Source organism: Oncorhynchus clarkii, chromosome 20 (genome assembly GCF_045791955.1).
Source record: "Oncorhynchus clarkii lewisi isolate Uvic-CL-2024 chromosome 20, UVic_Ocla_1.0, whole genome shotgun sequence".
Taxonomy (NCBI): domain Eukaryota; kingdom Metazoa; phylum Chordata; class Actinopteri; order Salmoniformes; family Salmonidae; genus Oncorhynchus; species Oncorhynchus clarkii.
The window spans coordinates 4,941,390-4,963,889 of NC_092166.1; positions in this window are offsets into that span (position 1 = coordinate 4,941,390).

Here is a 22,500-nt window from a genome sequence, read left to right on the forward strand (position 1 = left end):
GTTCTGTCTTCCTTTTTTAAACCTGGTGTTCTGTTGTTGTGTTCATGCACCTCTCACAAATTCCACCCTATTCCCTATACATTGTACAACAGTCTAAAGTAGTGCACTATATTGGGAATAGGGTTCTATTTGTGGAGGTACACACAGGCGTTTGAAGGTGAAAGGTGGCCAAAAGACAATAGTTCTATGTTATTAAATAATTTATTCCTGAGTGAGAGAACACAATGGTATTTTTATTCCTTTCTCCACTGAGAGTACAAAACATTAAGAACAGCTTCCTTATAAAATATTGAGTTGCACGGAACAGCCTCAGTTTCGTCGGGGCACGGACTTGACAAGGTTGTGGAAAGCCTTTCACAGAGATGCCCAATGTTGACCTCAATGCTTCCCGCAGTTGCGTCAAGTTGGTTGGATGTCCTTTGGGTTGGTGGAACATTCTCGATACACACGGGAAACTGTTGAGTGTGAAAAACCCAGCACGCGTTGCAGTTCTTGACACAAACCGGTGCTTCTGGCACCTACTACCATACCCCGCTCAAAAGCACTTTCACCCTCTGAATGTCACACAATCCATGTCTCAAATTGTCTCATAGCTTAAAAATCCTTCTTTAAACTATCTCCTCCCCTTCATCTACACTGATTGAAGTGGATTTAACAAGTGACATCAATGAGGAATCATAACTTTTCACCTGGATTCATCTGGTCAGTCTAATGTCATGGAAAGAGTGTTCCTAATGTTTTGTCCGCTCAGTATATATTCCCACACAGCATTTCAAACAGATCTATCCATCTTTTACAGCTGCTGTAAAGCCAGAGGCCTGGATCAATAATTCAACCCCACAACACTGGAGCCAATCTCTCCTAAAGATTTTCCACTCGGACTTTAAAAAAAAAGGCTTTTGTTGTTATTGCATCTGTAACAAAAGTAAACTTCCAACGTTGAAAGCAAAACGAGGCGAAAACACAGTGTGTGTGTGTGTGTGTGTGCGTGTGTGTGTGTGTGTGCGTGTGTGTGAAGCCTGGGAGAGCTGGGTCTGGCTCTATACATGTGCAGCCTCCAGACATCGATGTGAACAGAATAGGTCTGGGTGGGAGTATGAAGAGAACAGACGACAAGGTAGGAACGTAGTAAATGGCTGTCTGCTGGTTCAGAATAGAAACATAGAAATGAACAAATGCCGGAGTTTTCTATCAAGCTGTCTGTGTTTTCTCTGTAATTAATTAGAGAAGTCAGACCCATCTAGCCAGACAGTTGTACATTTAATCTCAGTATGAAATATTAATACAATAGGCACACTGGGTTACTAGTCACTTCTTGCTACCAACAATACCCAGGTCTCTCTGCATGACCCTTCAGCAACCCCCTACCAACAATACCCAGGCCCCAATTCAATCTATTGCAGACGAGGTCAAACACAATGCAGGTTCTCACAGACAGACACTACTGTTAGACAGCTGTTAGTACCTGATCTGGGTGCCAAATGCTCCCTATTCCCTACATAGTGCACTACTTTAGATCAGTCCTATGGCACCCTATTCCCTACATAGTGCATTACTTTAGACCAAAGCCCTATGGCACCCTATTCCCTACATAGTGCACTACTTTAAACCAGAGTCCTATGGTACCCTATTCCCTATATAGTGCACTACTTTTGAACAGTCCTATGGCACCCTATTCCCTACATAGTGCATTACTTTAGACCAAAGCCCTATGGCACCCTATTCCCTACATAGTGCACAACTTTTGACCAAAGCCCATAGGGCTCTGGTCAAAAGTAGTGCACTTCCATTGTTAATAGGATGTTATTTTGGACGTGAACCTGATGGGTCTCTCTGACACTTCAGCTATTACAACCTGTTCTGTTCAGTCTGGAAGGAGGAAATCACTGCTCTGCTCCTGTCTCTCTCTCTCTATATCCACCCCTACCCCTGCCCCCCACCTTACTCAATCTACCATAAATGGCTGCACTGTAGTTTTAACAAACGTCTTGTTGCCTCTCCTTCCTCTCCTTCCTCTCCTCTCTTATTCAACCCTGTCTCTCTCCTCTCATCTCCTCTCCTCTCCAAGCCTGTCTCTCTCATCTCCTCTCCTTTCCAACCCTGTCTCTCTACTCTACTCTCTTCTCCAACCCTGTACCTCTCTCTCATCTCCGCTCCTCTCCTCTCCAACCCGGTCTCTCTCCTCCCCTCTCCTCTCCTCTCCTCTCCTCTCCAACCCTGTCTCTCTCCTCTCCTCTCCAACCCTCTCCTCTCCAACCCTGTCTCTCTCCTCTCCTCTCCTCTCCAACCCTGTCTCTCTCCTCTCCTCTCCTCTCCTCTCCAACCCTGTCTCTCTCCTCTCCTCTTCAACCCTGTCTCTCTCCTCTCCTCTCCAACCCTGTCTCTCTCTCTCCTCTCATCTCCTCTCCTCTCCTCTCCAACCCCGTCTCTATCCTCTCCCTCTCCCTCTTCCCTTCTCGATCTTCTCCTCTCCTTTCCCTCTTCCCCTCTCCCTCTCCCCCTCTCCCTCTTATCCTCTCCCTTTTCCCCTCTCCACTCCCTCTCCCTCTCTCCCTCTTCCCCTCTCCCTCTTCCCGTCTCCCCCTCTCCCTCTTCCCCTCTCCCTCTTCCCCTCTCCTCTCCCTCTTCCCCTCTCCCTCTTCCCCTCTCCTCCTCTTCCCCTCTCCTCCTCTCCCTCTTCCCCTCTCCCTCTCCCTCTTCTCTAAAGTGGTAGTACAAGATTTAAAAAACAAATAGTCATCTATTCCCAAGGAACAGAGCCTACAAAGTACATATTCCATGTAAACTACAGAGCTACATAAAACCTTTTTTACAATTCAGAGCAGTAAAGCCTTGTTCACACTGCAGGTCTTAATGCAGTGGTTCAGAGCAGTAAAAGCCTTGTTCACACTGCAGGTCTTAATGCAGTGGTTCAGAGCAGTAAAAGCCTTGTTCACACTGCAGGTCTTAATGCAGTGGTTCAGAGCAGTAAAAGCCTTGTTCACACTGCAGGTCTTAATGCAGTGGTTCAGAGCAGTAAAAGCCTTGTTCACACTGCAGGTCTTAATGCAGTGGTTCAGAGCAGTAAAAGCCTTGTTCACACTGCAGGTCTTAATGCAGTGGTTCAGAGCAGTAAAAGCCTTGTTCACACTGCAGGTCTTAATGCAGTGGTTCAGAGCAGTAAAAGCCTTGTTCACACTGCAGGTCTTAATGCAGTGGTTCAGAGCAGTAAAAGCCTTGTTCACACTGCAGGTGTTAATGCAGTGGTTCAGAGCAGTAAAAGCCTTGTTCACACTGCAGGTCTTAATGCAGTGGTTCAGAGCAGTAAAAGCCTTGTTCACACTGCAGGTCTTAATGCAGTGGTTCAGAGCAGTAAAAGCCTTGTTCACACTGCAGGTCTTAATGCAGTGGTTCAGAGCAGTAAAAGCCTTGTTCACACTGCAGGTCTTAATGCAGTGGTTCAGAGCAGTAAAGCCTTGTTCACACCGCAGGTCTTAATGCTCAAATAAATGTTGTATTTAAAATCAGTTTTGGAATACTGACTGTTCAAACAGCAAATTACTGGAGACCCAATCAGATGTGAGTGTTCAGACAGCAGTCATTTGCTGATATGACTACACCAGTTGTCATAGTAACAACGGGTGTGCGCACAGTGGTGTAGGCTGATTGGGCGGTGGTGCTCCTGCTTCTTATCACTCAGAAGTTAATGTGACAAGCTGTGGGGACATCAATGCCTGCAATGGTCTTTTTTTCCCCAGTCGCCGTGAATGTTCAAAGTCCTCGACTGTGGTCAAAAACACTTTAAAAAGACACACCCTGTCTCCTCAGTCCTCAAATGAAGTGGACACTTCTGACGACGTGTCATGATGTCTGACGAGTATACACTTAAAGGGCAAAGGGGGGGCGAGGGAGGAAGGAGTGATTTTTAAATGGACAATCCCTTGGCCCGGAAATTCATCACTCGTTCTTCCCGCGATGATTGTGTTTTCAGCCACCGGTAGTTTGTGGTTGCTTTATAGGCGCTACAGTCAATTATGAGAGTATGCCTACTTATTTTAAATATATAATTATTAATATACGCCTACTGTATGATAGCTATCAAATTCATTAGCTAACTAACGTTAGCCTGCCTACTGTATGATAGCTATCAAATTCATTAGCTAACTAACGTTAGCCTGCCTACTGTATGATAGCTATCAAATTCATTAGCTAACTAACGTTAGCCTGCCTACTGTATGATAGCTATCAAATTCATTAGCTAACTAACGTTAGCCTGCCTACTGTATGATAGCTATCAAATTCATTAGCTAACTAACGTTAGCCTGCCTACTGTATGATAGCTATCAAATTCATTAGCTAACTAACGTTAGCCTGCCTACTGTATGATAGCTATCAAATTCATTAGCTAACTAACGTTAGCCTGCCTACTGTATGATAGCTATCAAATTCATTAGCTAACTAACGTTAGCCTGCCTACTGTATGATAGCTAGTAAATTAATTAGCTAACTAACGTTAGCCTGCCTACTGTATGATAGTTAGCTAATTAATTTACTAGCTATCATACAGTAGGCAGGCTAACGTTAGTTAGCTAAGTAATTTACTAGCTATCATACAGTAGGCAAGCTAACGTTAGTTAGCTAATTAATTTACTAGCTAAGGTTAGCCTGCCTACTGTATGATAGCTAGTGAATTAATTAGCTAACTAACGTTAGCCTGCCGAACTGGAACTTCTGAAGAAGGAAAATGTTTTATTTCTGCAATTTCCAAAAGAGAAAAACATTTATTTTTTTACGAGACGTGTTTGTGCCGTCATGTGCATTGGTAGCACAATTTATAAGTTACAAGTGTAAGTAAAAACCAATGCAAGTATGTTGACTCCTCTATTTATGTTGTTTTTAAGTTCTCTCTGACTTTTCTTAGCGGATGTAAAATCGTTTCGAATTGTATTATGGGGAGTTTCAGGCCTGGACTGAACATAATTGTGCACTCACAAAGCCGACTAAAAACAAGGGCCGAGGGGTTTACGTTGCAATCTTCCCTTGCTTGGCTAATCATTTGGACCACCTTCCAAGGTGGCGACGGGAATTCCCCCAGAAGGCGAGGGTAAATGGACGAGGGTTTTTTACGTGTTTGGACCGCAAGCCTCATGTAAGAACACATTCAGAGCCGTTTTGGAAACAGCAGTCAGACAGCTGTGGAGATTTAGTACAGTAGAGTACGGTATAGTACAGTATAGTATAGTATAATATTTTGGAAACAGCAGTCAGACAGCTGTGGAGATTTAGTACAGTAGAGTACGGTATAGTACAGTATAGTATAGTATAATATTTTGGAAACAGCAGTCAAACAGCTGTGGAGATTTAGTACAGTAGAGTACGGTATAGTACAGTATAGTATAGTATAATATTTTGGAAACAGCAGTCAGACAGCTGTGGAGATTTCTAACACATTCACTCATTCGTTTAATAGTACAGTACAGTATAGTATAATATAGTACAATACAGTATAATATAGTACAGTATAGTATAATACAGTACAGTACAGCATAGTATAATATAGTATAGTACAGTACATTATAATATAGTACAGTATAGTATAGTATAATATAGTACAGTATAGTATAGTACAGTACAGTATAGTATAATAAAGTATAATATAATATAGTGTAATGTAGTATAGTATAGTACAGTACAGGACGGTGTAGTATAATATAGTACAATACAGTATAGTACAGTACAGTACAGTATAGTATAGTATAGTATAGTATAATATAGTAGAATACAGTATAGTATAGTACAGTATAATGTAGTACAGGACAGTACAGTAAAGTACAGTATAGCACAGCATAGTACAGTATAATATAGTATAATATAATACAATACAGTATAGTATAGTATAGTACAGTATGGTATAGTGCAGTACAGTATAATATAGTACAGTATAGTACAGGACAGTACAGTATAGTATAGTACAGTATAGTACAATACAGTACAGTATTGTATAGTACAGTATAGTACAGAATAATATAGCACAGTATAGTATAGTACAGTCCAGGATAGTATAGTACAGTGCAGTATAATATAGTGCAAAATAGTATAGTATAGTATAGTATAGTGCAGTATAGTATAATATAGTACAGTACAGTATAGAATAGCACAGTATAGTATAGCACAGTCCAGTATAGTATAGTACAGTATAATATAGTACAGTATAATATAGTAGAGTATAGTGCAGTACAGTATAGTATAACATAGTATAATATAGTACAGTATAGCACAGGACAGTACAGTATAGTATAGTACAGTATAGTACAATAGTCTAGTATTGTATAGTACAGTATAGTACAGAATAATATAGCACAGTATAGTATAGTACAGTCCAGTATAGTATAGTACAGTACAGTATAATATGGTACAATATAGTATAGTACAGTATAGTGCAGTATAGTATAATATAGTACAGTGCAGTATAGAATAGTACAGTATAGTATAGCACAGTCAGTATAGTACAGTATAATATAGTACAGTATAATATAGTAGAGTATAGTACAGTACAGTACACTAAAGAACAGTACAGCACAGTATAGTAAAGTAGAGTATAGTACAGTTCAGCGTAGTATAATATAGTACAGTATAGAATAGTAGAATATAGTACAGTTCAGTGCTATATAGTATAGTACAGTATAGTATAGCGCAGTACAGTATAGTACAGTTCAATACAGTATAATATAGTACATTAAAATACAGTATAGTACAGTATAGTACAGTACAGTATAATATAGTACAGTACAGTATAGAACAGAACAGTATAGTACAGTACCTTAAAAAACAGTATACTATCGCACAGTATATCATAGTACAGTAAAGCATAGTAGTGTTTAGTACAGTGGAGTATAGTACAGTAGAGTATAGTAGAGTTGAGTCTAGCACATTGTAGTATAGTACAGAACAGAACGGTACAGTATAGTACAGTATAGTACAGTAGAGTACAGTACAGTATATTAGAGCATAGTAGAGTACAGTATAGTACAGTACAGTATAGTACAATACAGTATAGTAGAGTACAGTAGACTACAGTACAGTAAAGTAGAGTACGGTACAGTATAGCACAGTAGGTTATAGTACAGTATAGTACAGTACAGTAGATTATAGTACAGTATAGTACAGTGCGGTATAGTGGAGAATAAGAGAGTGTAGAGTAGTAGAGAGTATAGTACCTATAATACCTACGCTAGACTGCTGGTGGATTCATTCTTAGGAGAAAACCTCAGTCCCCAAAACAAGAGAGACAATAGAAGGCTAGGCAGCCCTCGTGTTCAAATGATAGAACAGAGATGTATTATCTGACGTAATGTGGTGGGTTATGATAGAATGGAGGGTTTATATCTGATGTGATGGGTTATGATAGAATGGAGGGTTTATATCTGATGTGATGGGTTATGATAGTATGGAGGGTTTATATCTGATGTGATGGGTTATGACAGAATGGAGGGTTTATATGATAGAATGGAGGGTTTATATCTGATGTGATGGGTTATGATAGAATGGAGGGTTTATATGATAGAATGGAGGGTTTATATCTGATGTGATGGGTTATGATAGAATGGAAGGTTTATATCTGATGTGATGGGTTATGATAGAATGGAGGGTTTATATCTGATGTGATGTGATGGGTTATGATAGAATGGAGGGTTTATATCTGATGTGATGGGTTATGATAGAATGGAGGGTTTATATCTGATGTGATGGGTTATGATAGAATGGAGGGTTTATATCTGATGTGATGGGTTATGATAGAATGGAGGGTTTATATCTGATGTGATGGGTTATGATAGAATGGAGGGTTTATATGATAGAATGGAGGGTTTATATCTGATGTGATGGGTTATGATAGAATGGAGGGTTTATATCTGATGTGATGGGTCATGATAGAATGGAGGGTTTATATCTGATGTGATGGGTTATGATAGAATGGAGGGTTTATATCTGATGTGATGGGTTATGATAGAATGGAGGGTTTATATCTGATGTGATGGGTTATGATAGAATGGAGGGTTTATATCTGATATGTTGGGTTATGATAGAATGGAGGGTTTATATGATAGAATGGAGGGTTTATATGATAGAATGGAGGGTTTATATCTGATGTGATGTGATGGGTTATGATAGTATGGAGGGTTTATATCTGATGTGATGGGTTATGATAGAATGGAGGGTTTATATATGATGTGATGGGTTATGATAGAATGGAGGGTTTATATCTGATGTGATGTGGTGGGTTATGATAGAATGGAGGGTTTATATCTGATGTGATGGGTTATGATAGAATGGAGGGTTTATATCTGATGTGATGTGATGGGTTATGATAGAATGGAGGGTTTATATCTGATGTGATGGGTTATGATAGTATGGAGGGTTTATATCTGATGTGATGGGTTATGACAGAATGGAGGGTTTATATCTGATGTGATGGGTTATGATAGAATGGAGGGTTTATATCTGATGTGATGGGTTATGATAGAATGGAGGGTTTATATCTGATGTGATGGGTTATGATAGTATGGAGGGTTTATATCTGATGTGATGGGTTATGATAGAATGGAGGGTTTATATCTGATGTGATGGGTTATGATAGTATGGAGGGTTTATATCTGATGTGATGGGTTATGATAGTATGGAGGGTTTATATCTGATGTGATGGGTTATGATATAATGGAGGGTTTATATCTGATGTGATGTAATGGGTTATGACAGAATGGAGGGTTTATATCTGATGTGATGGGTTATGATAGAATGGAGGGTTTACATCTGATGTGATGGGTTATGATAGAATGGAGGGTTTACATCTGATGTGATGGGTTATGATAGAATGGAGGGTTTACATCTGATGTGATGGGTTATGATAGAATGGAGGGTTTATATCTGATGTGATGGGTTATGATAGAATGGAGGGTTTATATGATAGAATGGAGGGTTTACATCTGATGTGATGGGTTATGATAGAATGGAGGGTTTATATCTGATGTGATGGGTTATGATAGAATGGAGGGTTTATATCTGATGTGATGTGATGGGTTATGATAGAATGGAGGGTTTATATCTGATGTGATGGGTTATGATAGAATGGAGGGTTTATATCTGATGTGATGGGTTATGATAGAATGGAGGGTTTATATCTGATGTGATGGGTTATGATAGAATGGAGGGTTTATATCTGATGTGATGGGTTATGATAGAATGGAGGGTTTATATCTGATGTGATGGGTTATGACAGAATGGAGGGTTTATATCTGATGTGATGGGTTATGATAGAATGGAGGGTTTATATCTGATGTGATGTGATGGGTTATGATAGAATGGAGGGTTTTAGAATCGATGGAGAAAATAGGTCAAGAGCTTTTCTTATAATAATTGGATTTAATAATTCAAAATATTAATGAGGCATTAAGAGCCCTTGGAGAGTTTCTCTCCTTTGTTGTGTTCGGGATTATTCATCCAGCCACCTGACTGGAACAAATCAGACAGAACATGTCATTCGTCTTGTTTTATTCTGCCACTGCTTGGCAGCGGAAACATTTGATAAAATGTTCCATTGTGTAAAAGCGTCTCTGGTTTATTGTCAAGCTACCAAAGGATTAGTATTAAAACAAAAACAACAAATGTTGTGTGAATTATCCGGTTGAGTATATGTTGTCTTTGACATCGGTTTGCAGATTTGCCTCGGTAGTGGTGAATTTATTGGTTATGTTTATCACAACATCCGTTCAATCTTATCCTACAGTTTTTTTCCCCCAACACTATAATGACGTTAGTATGAGTATCTCAATATGAAACACGTTCACACAGACCTGGACTCTACTGTCACTATCTCAATATGAAACATGTTCACACTGACCTGGACTCTACTGTCTCTATCTCAATATGAAACATGTTAACACAGACCTGGACTCTACTGTCTCTATCTCAATATGAAACATGTTCACACTGACCTGGACTCTACTGTCTCCATCTCAATATGAAACATGTTCACACTGACCTGGACTCTACTGTCACTCCTGTTGCTAAGAGAAGTCTCCGCAGGCTCTGCTATTGAATTATAGGATCCACACACTATGGTTTGGTAAAGTAGGTTTAGACCCCCTTGCCTTTCAATCCCCTCCTCTCCTCTCTCTCCCCTGTCTTCCCCTCCTCTCTCCCCCATCTTTCACTCCTCTCCTCTCTCTCCCCCATCTTTCCCTCCTCTCCTCTCTCTCCCTTGTCTTCCTCTCCTCTCTCTCCCCTCTGTCTTCCTCTCCTCTCCCCTGCCTTCCTCTCCTCTCCTCTCCTCTCTTCCCTGTCTTCCTCTCCTCTCTCCCCTGCCTTCCTCTCCTCTCCTCTCTTCCCTACCTTCCTCTCCTCTCCTCTCTCCCCTGCCTTCCTCTCCTCTCTCCCCTGCCTTCCTCTCCTCTCTCCCCTGCCTTCCTCTCCTCTCTCCCCTGCCTTCCTCTCCTCTCCTCTCCGTCCTGCCTTCCTCTCCTCTCCGTCCTGCCTTCCTCTCCTCCCTCCCGTCTTCCTCTCCTCTCTCCACCCTGCCCTGCCTTCCTCTCCTCTCTCCAGTCTTCCTCTCTTCTCCTCTCTCCCCTACCTTCCACCTCTATTCCCTTCTCTACCAACTTTTTTTCCATCTCCTCTGCTCCCCTGCCTTCCACCTTTCCTCTCTCTCCCCTCCTCTCCTTTACTCTCTTCTACTCTCCTCTCTACCCAGCGTGTTCCAGGAGGATTAGTCCGGGCCACAGCTTCTCTTTCAGGTAGCAGATTTATGCCGTTCACCCCAGAAACAAAGGCTCTGGTGTGTTTGAAGTGTGGAGGCCAAAAGAAGACCCAGAGACATTTGGGTGTTTCCCAAATGGCATCCTATTCCCTATGTAGTGCATAACTTGTAAATGTGCCCTGGTCAAAAGTAGTGCACTATAAAGGGAATGGGGTGCCATTCGGGAACACAGACCCTAGCAGAGAGACTCAGAAAGCCAGAGCGAGCCAGAGACAGAGACAGGCCCCTTTGAAAAGCCTTTCCCCCACTGGGACTGTGATCTGCTGCAGCCACACCTGGCTCACAGGGCAGCTCTCACCTGGCAGGTTACCTCTTAGATCTCTGGAATAACCTTTCACCTGGGGGGCCTAAAACCACCTGACTGCCTGTCTGACTTCCTTACTGCCAGCTGGCTTTCATACTCTCAGTCTGTTTGACTGAGAAAACAGTCTATGGTTCACAGAAGCTTGTGTGGGCAGGACTTATACTGTATATGCAATCTATACACACATAGCACATCCTAAATGCACATGTTGGGAGTAATTAGATCATTAAATAAAAATATTTTTCTGGATTTATAATGACATAGGCTATGTTACAATATCTATACTAGCATACAGTAACACATATTTAGGCTGTGAATTGCCAGGGACCTCAAGATACAATATTATGATGATACTTACAGTTCCTTGCGAAAGTATTCGGCCCCCTTGAACTTTGCGACCTTTTGCCACATTTCAGGCTTCAAACATAAAGATATAAAACTGTATTTTTCATGATTCTATATGTATTGTGATTCTATATGTATTGTGATTCTATATGTATTGTGATTATATGTGTATTGTGATTCTATATGTATTGTGATTCTATGTGTATTGTGATTCTATATGTATTGTGATTCTATATGTATTGTGATTCTCATGATTCTATATGTATTGTGATTCTATATGTATTGTGATTCTATATGTATTGTGACTCATGATTCTATGTGTATTGTGATTCTATATGTATTGTGACTCATGATTCTATGTGTATTGTGACTCATGATTCTATGTGTATTGTGACTCATGATTCTATATGTATTGTGACTCATGATTCTATATGTATTGTGATTCTGTATGTATTGTGATTCTCCTGATTCTATGTGTATTGTGACTAATGATTCTATATGTATTGTGATTCTGTATGTATTGTGATTCTCCTGATTCTATGTGTATTGTGACTAATGATTCTATATGTATTGTGATTCTGTATGTATTGTGATTCTCCTGATTCTATGTGTATTGTGATTTTATTGCAATTTGATGATCTAAACATATTGCTCACCATACGTCTGCTGCTGTGAAACATGAGAGTCATGACAAAACTAGTTTTGATCAGTCATGAAAATAAAAGTGCTGAAAACAAATGGGGGAAAATGTGTTTTGGTGCAGGTACAGCCAACTAGCGGTAAAATAATATGGCAATTTTGTCAAAACAATACAATACAATATATATCATGATATGCAACTGTATCGATTTATTCCCACACCACTACCACTTATGCATGTCCAATACATTCTTCACTCTAAGCGGTACAGGATTCTAGGGTGGATGTTAGAGCTCTAATTGGTACAACATTCTGGGGTGAATATTAGAGCTCTAAGCGGTACAGGATTCTAGGGTGGATATTAGAGCTCTAATTGGTACAATATTCTGGGGTGGATATTAGAGCTCTAATTGGCTCAATATTCTGGGGTGGATATTAGAGCTCTAAGCGGTACAGGATTCTAGGGTGGATATTAGAGCTCTAATTGGTACAATATTCTGGGGTGGATATTAGAGCTCTAATTGGTACAATATTATGGGGTGGATATTAGAGCTCTAATTGGCACAATATTCTGGGGTGGATATTAGAGCTCTAAGCGGTACATGATTCTAGGGTGGATATTAGAGCTCTAATTGGTACAATATTCTGGGGTGGATATTAGAGCTCTAATTGGTACAATATTATGGGGTGGATATTAGAGCTCTAATTGGCACAATATTCTGGGGTGGATATTAGAGCTCTAATTGGTACAATATTCTGGGGTGGATATTAGAGCTCTAATTGGTACAATATTCTGGGGTGGGTATTAGAGCTCTAATTGGTACAATATTCTGGGGTGGATATTAGAGCTCTAAGCGGTACAGTATTGTAGGGTGGATTCTAGAGCTCTAAGCGGTACAGTATTGTAGGGTGGATTCTAAAGCTCTAAGCGGTACAATATTGTAAGGTGGATTCTAGAGCTCTAATCCGTACAGTATTGTAGGGTGGATTCTAGAGCTCTAATCCGTACAGTATTGTAGGGTGGATTCTAGAGCTCTAATCCGTACAGTATTGTAGGGTGGATTCTAGAGCTCTAAGCGGTACAGTATTCTAGGGTGGATTCTAGAGCTCTAAGCGGTACAGTATTCTAGGGTGGATTCTAGAGCTCTAATCCGTACAGTATTCTAGGGTGGATTCTAGAGCTCTAAGTGGTACAGTATTCTAGGGTGGATTCTAGAGCTCTTAGTGGTACAGTATTCTAGGGTGGATTCTATAGCTCTAATCTGTACAGTATTGTACGGTGGATTCTAGAATTCTAATCGGTACAGTATTCTAGGGTGGATTCTAAAGCTCTAATCGGTACAGTATTCTAGGGTGGATTCTGGAGCTCTAAGCGGTACAGTATTCTAGGGTGGATTCTAGAGCTCTAATCGGTACAGTATTCTAGGGTGGATTCTAAAGCTCTAAGCGGTACAGTATTCTAGGGTGGATTCTAGAGCTCTAAGCGGTACAGTATTCTAGGGTTGATTCTAAAGCTCTAATCGGTACAGTATTCTAGGGTGGATTCTAGAGCTCTAAGCGGTACAGTGTTCTAGGGTGGATTCTAGAGCTCTAAGCGGTACAGTATTCTAGGGTGGATATCGGAATATACAGTAAATCTTATTTAATCCCAAGAAGAAAAGATGAACCATGTTTTGTGTATAAGTAGGATCTAACTAAACTTTCCTTTCTTGTCTTCCTCTGTCCCTAATTAGCTTTAGTGATTTCCTAATAACTTCAACATTCAACCTTGAATTAGTCCCTCCTCACACATAACAAGCATTTGTTCCAGATCTTAAAACCAACAAAGCATGGTAATGTTCTTGTTTATTTCCACGATCAAACATAATCGCTTTTCTACCCCTCTGGAGAGTAGATCTTATTCGGCTAATTCCTGGTATTGTAACTTCCACGTGGACAAATTAAGAGAGAGAGAGTTAAAAAGAGAGAGAATGAGAAATAGAGAGTGAGACAGAAAATAGAAAGAGAAGGGAAGAGAGAAAGAGAAGAGAAGAGAGAGAAGGGAAGAGAGAGAGAGAAGAGAAGAGAGAGAGAGAAGAGAAGAGAGAGAGAAGGGAAGAGAGAGAGAGAAGAGATGGGAAGAGAGAGAGAGAAGAGATGGGAAGAGAGAGAGAGAAGAGAAGAGAAGAGAGAGAGAGAGAGAGAAGAGAAGAGAGAGAGAAGATAAGAGAGAGAGAGAAGAGAAGAGAGAGAAGGGAAGAGAGAGAGAGAAGAGAAGGGAAGAGAGAGAGAGAAGAGAAGAGAAGAGAGAGAGAGAGGGGAAGGGAAGAGAGAGAGAAGGGAAGAGAGAGAGTGAAGGGAAGAGAGAGAGAGAAGGGAAGAGAGAGAGAGAAGAGAAGAGAAGAGAGAGAGAGAGAGGGGAAGGGAAGAGAGAGAGAAGGGAAGAGAGAGAGTGAAGGGAAGAGAGAGAGAGAAGGGAAGAGAGAGAGAGAATGGAAGAGAGAGAGAGAAGGGAAGATAGAGAGTGAAGGGAAGAGAGAGAGAGTTTCATTAAAGACAAAAAGTAATTCTCATTTCATTAAAACCACACCCCCCCCCCCCCCCTTAAAATCAAACACCAACATATATCTTGTACTGCAGAACATGTACCACACTCACCTTGCCCTCTACCCCACGATACAAAACACAATAACACCCACACATCACAATAACCAAAACCTTTCCACTTCTACAACCGTATATCCAAAACATCTTCCCCGGTTATACAGACAGCCCCCCCCCCCCCACATACCATATCTACTAAAACATCTCCACACTTTCTATAATTTTATACAACTCAAACTCAACCCTAAGGCGGTCAGAGACCATCCCATTAAAGAATCTGTTATCCCCCCACCTTTGACTCTGTTCCTCCTGGTCAGCCAAATAGCCAACTTTTCCTGAGCAAACAGAACATTTCAACAACACACATTAGGCCTTCTCCTTATTTCAATACCTGTACCCCATTATTAACATCCCAACAGTAAACTCCACCCCCAAACCTCTCACACAGACATTCCAACAAAGACATTAATGGCATTAACCTGGCGAACACAGAAAACAAATGAATCACAGTTTCTCTCATAACACAGAAATGACACCCCTGCCCGACTCCCAGTTCAACCCGTACCAACCAGCTGTTACTGTCCAGGGCTCCATGAAGAACTGGAGGTCCTTGGTACTGGGGGTTTGTAGAGCCCCCTTCATCTAAAACCCACCATACTCTCCGCCCCACATACCCCCTGCCACTGATGTGCCCTCACTCCTGTTAGGCTCCTAATGTTCCTAACCTTAACGCAGAGGTTGTAGAGGGCTTTACCTCCCACCCCCTCAAACTCCCCCAGGCTCAGAGTGTTAAAATCTAACAAGTCCTCTAGACCCCCTTACCAGTCCCCAGTCTCTGCCGTCACCTGCAGTGGCGGAAACATTGGTGGCCAGTGATGGCCCGACCAGAAAAAGTCCAAAACGATCAAACCGGGCTGCACTCACCCTAGCCCCAAAAACCTTCACCCATGTATACTGTCATGTGTCAGTGGATGTTTAGTTCTCCAAACATCCACTAGGTCAAACTGATTCACTTTTTATGGCTGCAGGGGCAGTATTGAGTAGCTTGCATGAAAAGGTGCCCATTGTAAACGGCCAGCTCCTCAGGCTCTGTTGCTAATAGATGCATATTATTATTAGTATTGGATAGACAACACTCTGAAGTTTCTAAAACTGTTTGAATTATGTCTGTGAGTATAACAGAACTCATATTGCAGGCAAAAACCTCAGAAATTCCACTTCCTTTTTGTATTTTGTCTGGGGGTGGCAGATTTTCAACCAAGCTCTCATTGAAATTACAGCGAGATATGGATGAGTTTACACTTCCTACGCCTTCCACTAGATGTCAACAGTCAATAGAACTTTGTCTGATGACTCAAATGTGAAGGGGGGTCGAATGAGACAGGAAATAGTCACCACTGCCACGAGTTGACCATGCTTTCACCATGCGCGTTCACAGGGGAAGGACCTGCATTCCACCGCTCATCTGAAGTCATTCTAATTCTCCGGTTGGAACGTTATTCAAGATATGTAAACAACATTCTAAAGATGGATTCAGTACATCGTTTGACATGTTTCTACTGACTGTTACGGGACTTTTGGACATTTCGTCACGTGATATTGGACGCGCTTTGTGACTTTGGAATTGTTTACCAAACGCGCTAACCAAAGTAGCTAATTGGACATAAATAACGGACATTTTCGAACAAATCAAGCATTTATTGTGGACCTGGGATTCCTAGGACTGCATTCTGAAGTTCATCAAAGGTAAGGAAACATTTATCATGTATTTTCTGGTTTCTGTTGACTCCAACATGGCGGCTAATTTGGCTACTGTTCTGAGCGCCATCTCAGATTATTGCATGTGTTGCTTTTAAAAAAATCTGACACAGCGGTTGCATTAAGGAGAGGTGTATCTATAATTCCATGTGTATAACTTGTATTATCATCTACATTTATGATGAGTATTTCTGTTGAATCGATGTGGCTATGCAAAATCACTTGATGTTTTTGGAACTAGTGAATCTAATACACCAATGTAAACTCAGATTTTTTTATATAAATATGAACTTTATCAAACAAAACATGCATGTATTGTCTAACATGAAGTCCTATGAGTGTCATCTGATGAAGATAATTCAAGGTTAGTGATTAATGTTATCTCTATTTCTGCTTTTTGTGAATGCTATATTTCGCTGAAAAATGGCTGTGCTTATTGTGGTTTGGTGGAGACCTAACAATCGTTTGTAGTGCTTTTGCTGAAAAGCATATTTGAAATCGGACACTTTGGTTGGATTAACAACAAGATTAACTTTAAAATGATATAAAACATGTATGTTTTAGGAATTGTAATTATGAGATTTCTGTGGTTTGAATTTGCCGCCCTCTATTTTCACTGGTAGTTGTCATATCGATCCCGTTAGCGGGATTGCAGCCATAATGATGTCCGTTAACACTCCCACTGAGCCTGAATGAGGCTCTTCCCCATTTCTGTCTTTCGTAAAAATCCATTGTACAGTTCCAGTCCCCGCCGACCACCAGCGTCTGTGAGAGTTCCTGTCTAAGACACTCAAATAGAACCCCCCTCGCTCTCCCTGTGTTAGGCGCATACACATTTATAAAGACAAAACCCATGTTGTTAATTTCTGCTTTAACAAAAAGCAGCCTACACATCTCCTTTTAGGAGCACATTTTTTACAGACAGACCACCATCTATAACCTGACTAGACCCAGCCTCATCTACACCACCATCCATAGCATGACTTGGCCCAGCCTTATCTACACCACCATCTATAACCTGACTAGGCCCAGCCTCATCTACACCACCATCACTGGCATGACTAGGCCCAGCCTTATCTACACCACCATCCATAGCATGACTAGACCCAGCCTCATCTACACCACCATCACTGACATGACTAGGCCCAGCCTCATCTACACCACCATCACTGGCATGACTAGGCCCAGCCTCATCTACACCACCATCACTGGCATGACTAGGCCCAGCCTCTGCTGCCTGCGTCTCATTGCCCCCTGCACGTTGACCTCGATTTCCCCAACTGACGCTTGTACCCTCACCTTGTCCACGGTCTTTAGGTGGGCACGCAAAGCTCTTATGCCCCAAATCCTTACACTCAAAACACTGCAGACTATCTGTGCTGGCAAACCCTGCGTAGAGCCCCTCCCTATGCCTCACTTTAAAATGCACATTTAGCGGTTGCTCATTGTTATTCAGAAACAAGAACACTTGCCTCTGGAAAGAAACAACATCCTTAACGGCATCTGCCTGAAAACCTGCCGACATTACCCGAAAACCGCTAGCAAACTTACCAAAACGACTCAGCCCTTTCCTGATTTGATCATCTGTAATAAACAGAGACAAATTTGCAACTACCACCCTAGTCGAAGGGGTAGAAAGAGGGGAGATTTGCACCAACACACCCCTTACAGATATTCCACTAGCAATTAGCCTACCAACCAAATTAGCCCTTTTCATGAACACAACCACAGCTTTGTTCATTCTGGAAGCAGAATGTATAAATTCAGCTCCTACCTGTCCACCGACCGTGAGTAGAACCTCCTCTCCTTTATCTCCATTCTCAGGAACACACCTGAATCCATGCCATATCGACAGCATCTCCTCCGCCGCTAGGCTGAGAAGCCATCGCGCACACCACACCTTCCAAACCCCAGGAAACTAAAACTCTGTCCTCTTGGATACCGCTAAAACAAATAGTTCATTAACCCTCCACCATAAAAAAATACTAATTGAAAGAAAAGATCAAGAACGGAATCAAGAAAAAAAGTTAGGACTGAGCCCTCCACACCAAACACTCAAACTCCAAAAAAACTCCCAGCATGCACTGCAAGAGAGAGTGAGATAGAGAGAGAGAGAGAAGGGGAGACAACCACTACAGATACTGACATAAAATGATTCTCAGTCGTTGTGTTGCGGTTCGGGCCACATTTCAAAGGCTTGTTGAAAACAAAATCAATTTAGGTCAAAAGAGTCGAGTCGACAGAACAGTTAGACAGCAATAAAAACTGTACCGTAGAGGCACAGCATAAGTTAGAGGAAAAACAGAAAGAAATGGAGGAACATATTCAAGTGTAATATATCATGAAAAGCAAACTGGATGGAATATGGTGAAAATTTGTGATTCACCGATATGACATTTTTTGGGCAATACCGATATCAGGTATTTCCCTTGGCAAAAAAAAACGATACCGATATAAAAAAGAATTGTGGCCTTTTAAGCATTCTAGTACATCTATCGGACACTCAACAAGAAGCTATGATTGCCTTACTGAAACAGGATCCAAGTGGTATATATAAAGATCCAGTCCATAAAAAAAAAACATGGAGGCCTCTTACAATTCAGTGTTGTGATGCAAAAAATCTAGCAAAATGCTTGACGCATAGAATTAAAAAGGTTTTGTCAGATATTATTATTCAACCTAATCAGACAGATTTATTACATGGACGATACATTGGAGATAATATAAGACAAGTACTGGAAACAATAGAACACTAGAAATATTGGGGAAACCAGGCCTGGTTTTCATAGCTGATTTTGAAAAGGTACGACTGGAGTTTATATATAAATGCCTGGAATATTTCAATTTTGGAGAATCTCTTATAAAATGGGTTAAAGTTAAGTATAGTAACCCTATGTGTAAAATAGTAAATAAATCTCAGAAAGTATTAAACTGTCAAGAAGAGTAAACAAGGTTGTTCACTATCAGCATATCTATTTATTATTGCCATTGAAATGTTAGCTAGTAGAAAATCAGATCCAACAATAATATTAAGGGATTATATGACTTTAAAACAAATCATTGCTGAAGATTCATGTTTTCTTTTAAATACACAATTAGGATCCACAGCCTCATCTAGATACTTTTTCTAACCTCTCTGGATTACAAACAAATGATGATAAGTGTAATGTATTGGATCACCTCGCAGAAAAACATCCTCCAAACACCGGCTTCTCAGACATCATTAAATGGACATAATCAATAACATGCTTATGATTTACACATATTGGTTGGAATATGATATTGATTGAATTAAGCAGTTAACAACCCCTTTTCTGTTTTTGTCACAGAGAACTCTTTGCCATTGCTGATTTCACCACTACCATAGTGATCAAGCTGCAGGCATGCTGATGCTGAACACTACATGATGACAACCTGAGCCAAACAAGCCCACCTCTCTCTCTCACTCACTGGATCAACATGCATTCAACTGAATGGGAAACAACATAATTCTCTCTCTCTCTCTCTCTCTCTCTCTCTCTCTCTCTCTCTCTCTCTCTCTCTCTCTCTCGCTCTCTCTCTCTCTCTGTCTCGCTCTCTCTCTCTCTCTCTCTCTCTCTCTCTCTCTCTCTCTCTCTCTCTCTCTCTCTCTCTCTCTCGTCTCTCTCTCTCTCTCTCTCTCTCTCTCTCTCGCTCTCTCTCTCTCTCTCTCTCTCTCTCTCTCTCTCTCTCTCTCTCTCTCTCTCTCTCTCTCTCTCTCTCTCTCTCTCTCTCTCTCTCTCTCTCTCTCTCTCTCTCTCTCTCTGTCTCGCTCTCTCTAGTATTGAAAATAGTATTTTTTTTTTTTTCACCTTTCCTTAACCAGGTAGGCAATTTGAGAACAAGTTCACATTTACAACTGCGACCTGGCCAAGATAAAGCAAAGCAGTGCGACACAAACAACAACACAGAGTTACACATGGAATTGACAAACGTACAGTCAATAACACAATAGAAAAAAATATATATATTGTGTGTGCAAATTAAGTAATTCGGTAAGACAAAAAAAATAGGCCATAGTGGCGAAGTCAATACAGTTCAATTTAGCAATTAGCACTGGAGTGATAGATGAGCAGATGAGGATGTGGAAGTAGAAATACTGGTGTGCAAAAGAGCAGAAAAATGCAGGTAAAACATGACATCATTAAATCAATGTATACTGCCAATACTTGCAGCTAACACACTGAAGCCTCAGTCCCCTCATCCAGCTGGTCCTGGGGCTGGTCCTGGGGCCGAGTTCACTAACCTGTTCTACTAACACACTGAAGCCTCAGGACCAGAACATCCAATCAATCAGAATAAACCAAATTACAACACCATCAAAACAAAACTATATTGTTTACTGGTAAACACAAACACAAGCACAAAGCACAATGCAGCGCTATCTGGCCCTAAATCGACAGTCCACTGTGGCTAACTATTTGACCATGGTTACAGATCAATACCTTAGAAAAACTGAGTACAGGCTCAGTGAGCACAGCCTTGCCATTGAGAAGGGTAGACACAGGAAAACCGAGCTCCCTGTCGAGGAAATCCTGGGCAACCACTGCACAAGAGCAGAACCCGAGACAGAGCTGCATTTCCTGACAAAATATACAAAATACAATTAGAGTGTAATTTACCCAAATTTGAAACCCTTATTCAAAGTTTCAAAGATATTTCTGATGAGAATAGACTTCCCGTCCTGTTGGGGAGGACACAGAGAGCTGTGGGTTGGCAGCGCACTACATTGCTGCCTGCCATAAGATGAGGAACAGTGTCTGACAGACCAATCAACATGCACATGTCCTATATGCTTATTGTTCAATGTATGGCTATTTTGACCCTTGGTTATTGTTGTTACTGTGTAGATGCTGGACAAACAGAGCTAGTCTAATTATACACAGCCCCGTCTTCAAATGAAGAGGATAAAAACAAATGAATCACACACAGGCTGACACAGGGTCTGTATAATGATGAGAAAGCGATCGAGGGGGATGAGGGAGAGAGAGGGGGGGGGGGAGAGGGGGAGAGAGAGAGGGGGGAGAGAGAGAGGAGGGGAGAGAGAGGGGGGAGCGAGAGAGAGAGGGGAGCGAGAGAGAGAGAGAGAGAGAGGGGGGGAGGACTAAGGAGGACCGAGGACTGATCACCCCAATCCACAAAGGTGGAGACAAATTTGACCCCAATACCGTGGGACATGCGTCAACAGTAACCTTGGGAAAATCCTCTGCATTAGCATTATCATTAACAGCCACTCGTACATCTCCTCAATGAAAACAATGTACTGAGCAAATGTCAAATTGGCTTCTTACCAAATTACCGTACAACAGACCACGTATTCACCCTGCACACCCTAATTGACAACCAAACAAACCAAAACAAAGGCAAAGTCTTCTCATGCTTTGTTGATTTAAAAAAAGCATTAGACTCAATTTGGCATGAGGGTCTGCTATACAAATTGATGGAAAATGGTGTTGGGGGTAAAACATACAACATTATAAAATCCATGTACATAAATAACAGGTGTGCAGTTAAAATGGGCAAAAAACACACACATTTCTTGCCACAGGGCCGTGGGGTGAGACAGGGATGCAGCTTAAGTCCCACCCTCTTCAACATATATATCAACGAATTGGCGCGGGCACTAGAAAAGTCTGCAGCACCCGGCCTCACCCTACTAGAATCTGAAGTAAAATGTTTGCTCTTTGCTGATGATCTGGTGCTTCTGTCACCAACCAAGGAGGGCCTACAGCAGCACCTAGATCTTCTGCACAGATTCTGTCAGACCTGGGCCCCAACAGTAAATCTCAGTAAGACAAAAATAATGGTGTTCCAAAAAAGGTCCAGTCGCCAGGACCACAAATACAAATTCCATCTAGACACCGTTGCCCTACAGCACACAAAAGCCATCACCTACAGAGAGATGAACCTGGAGAAGGGTCCCCTAAGCAAGCTGGTCCTGGGGCTCTGTTCACAAACACACCCTACAGAGTGTATCCTCCGTGTACAACGTAAAACACCAAATAATAATAATACCCCACAGAGCCCCAGGACAGCAGCACAATTAGACCCAATCAAATCATGA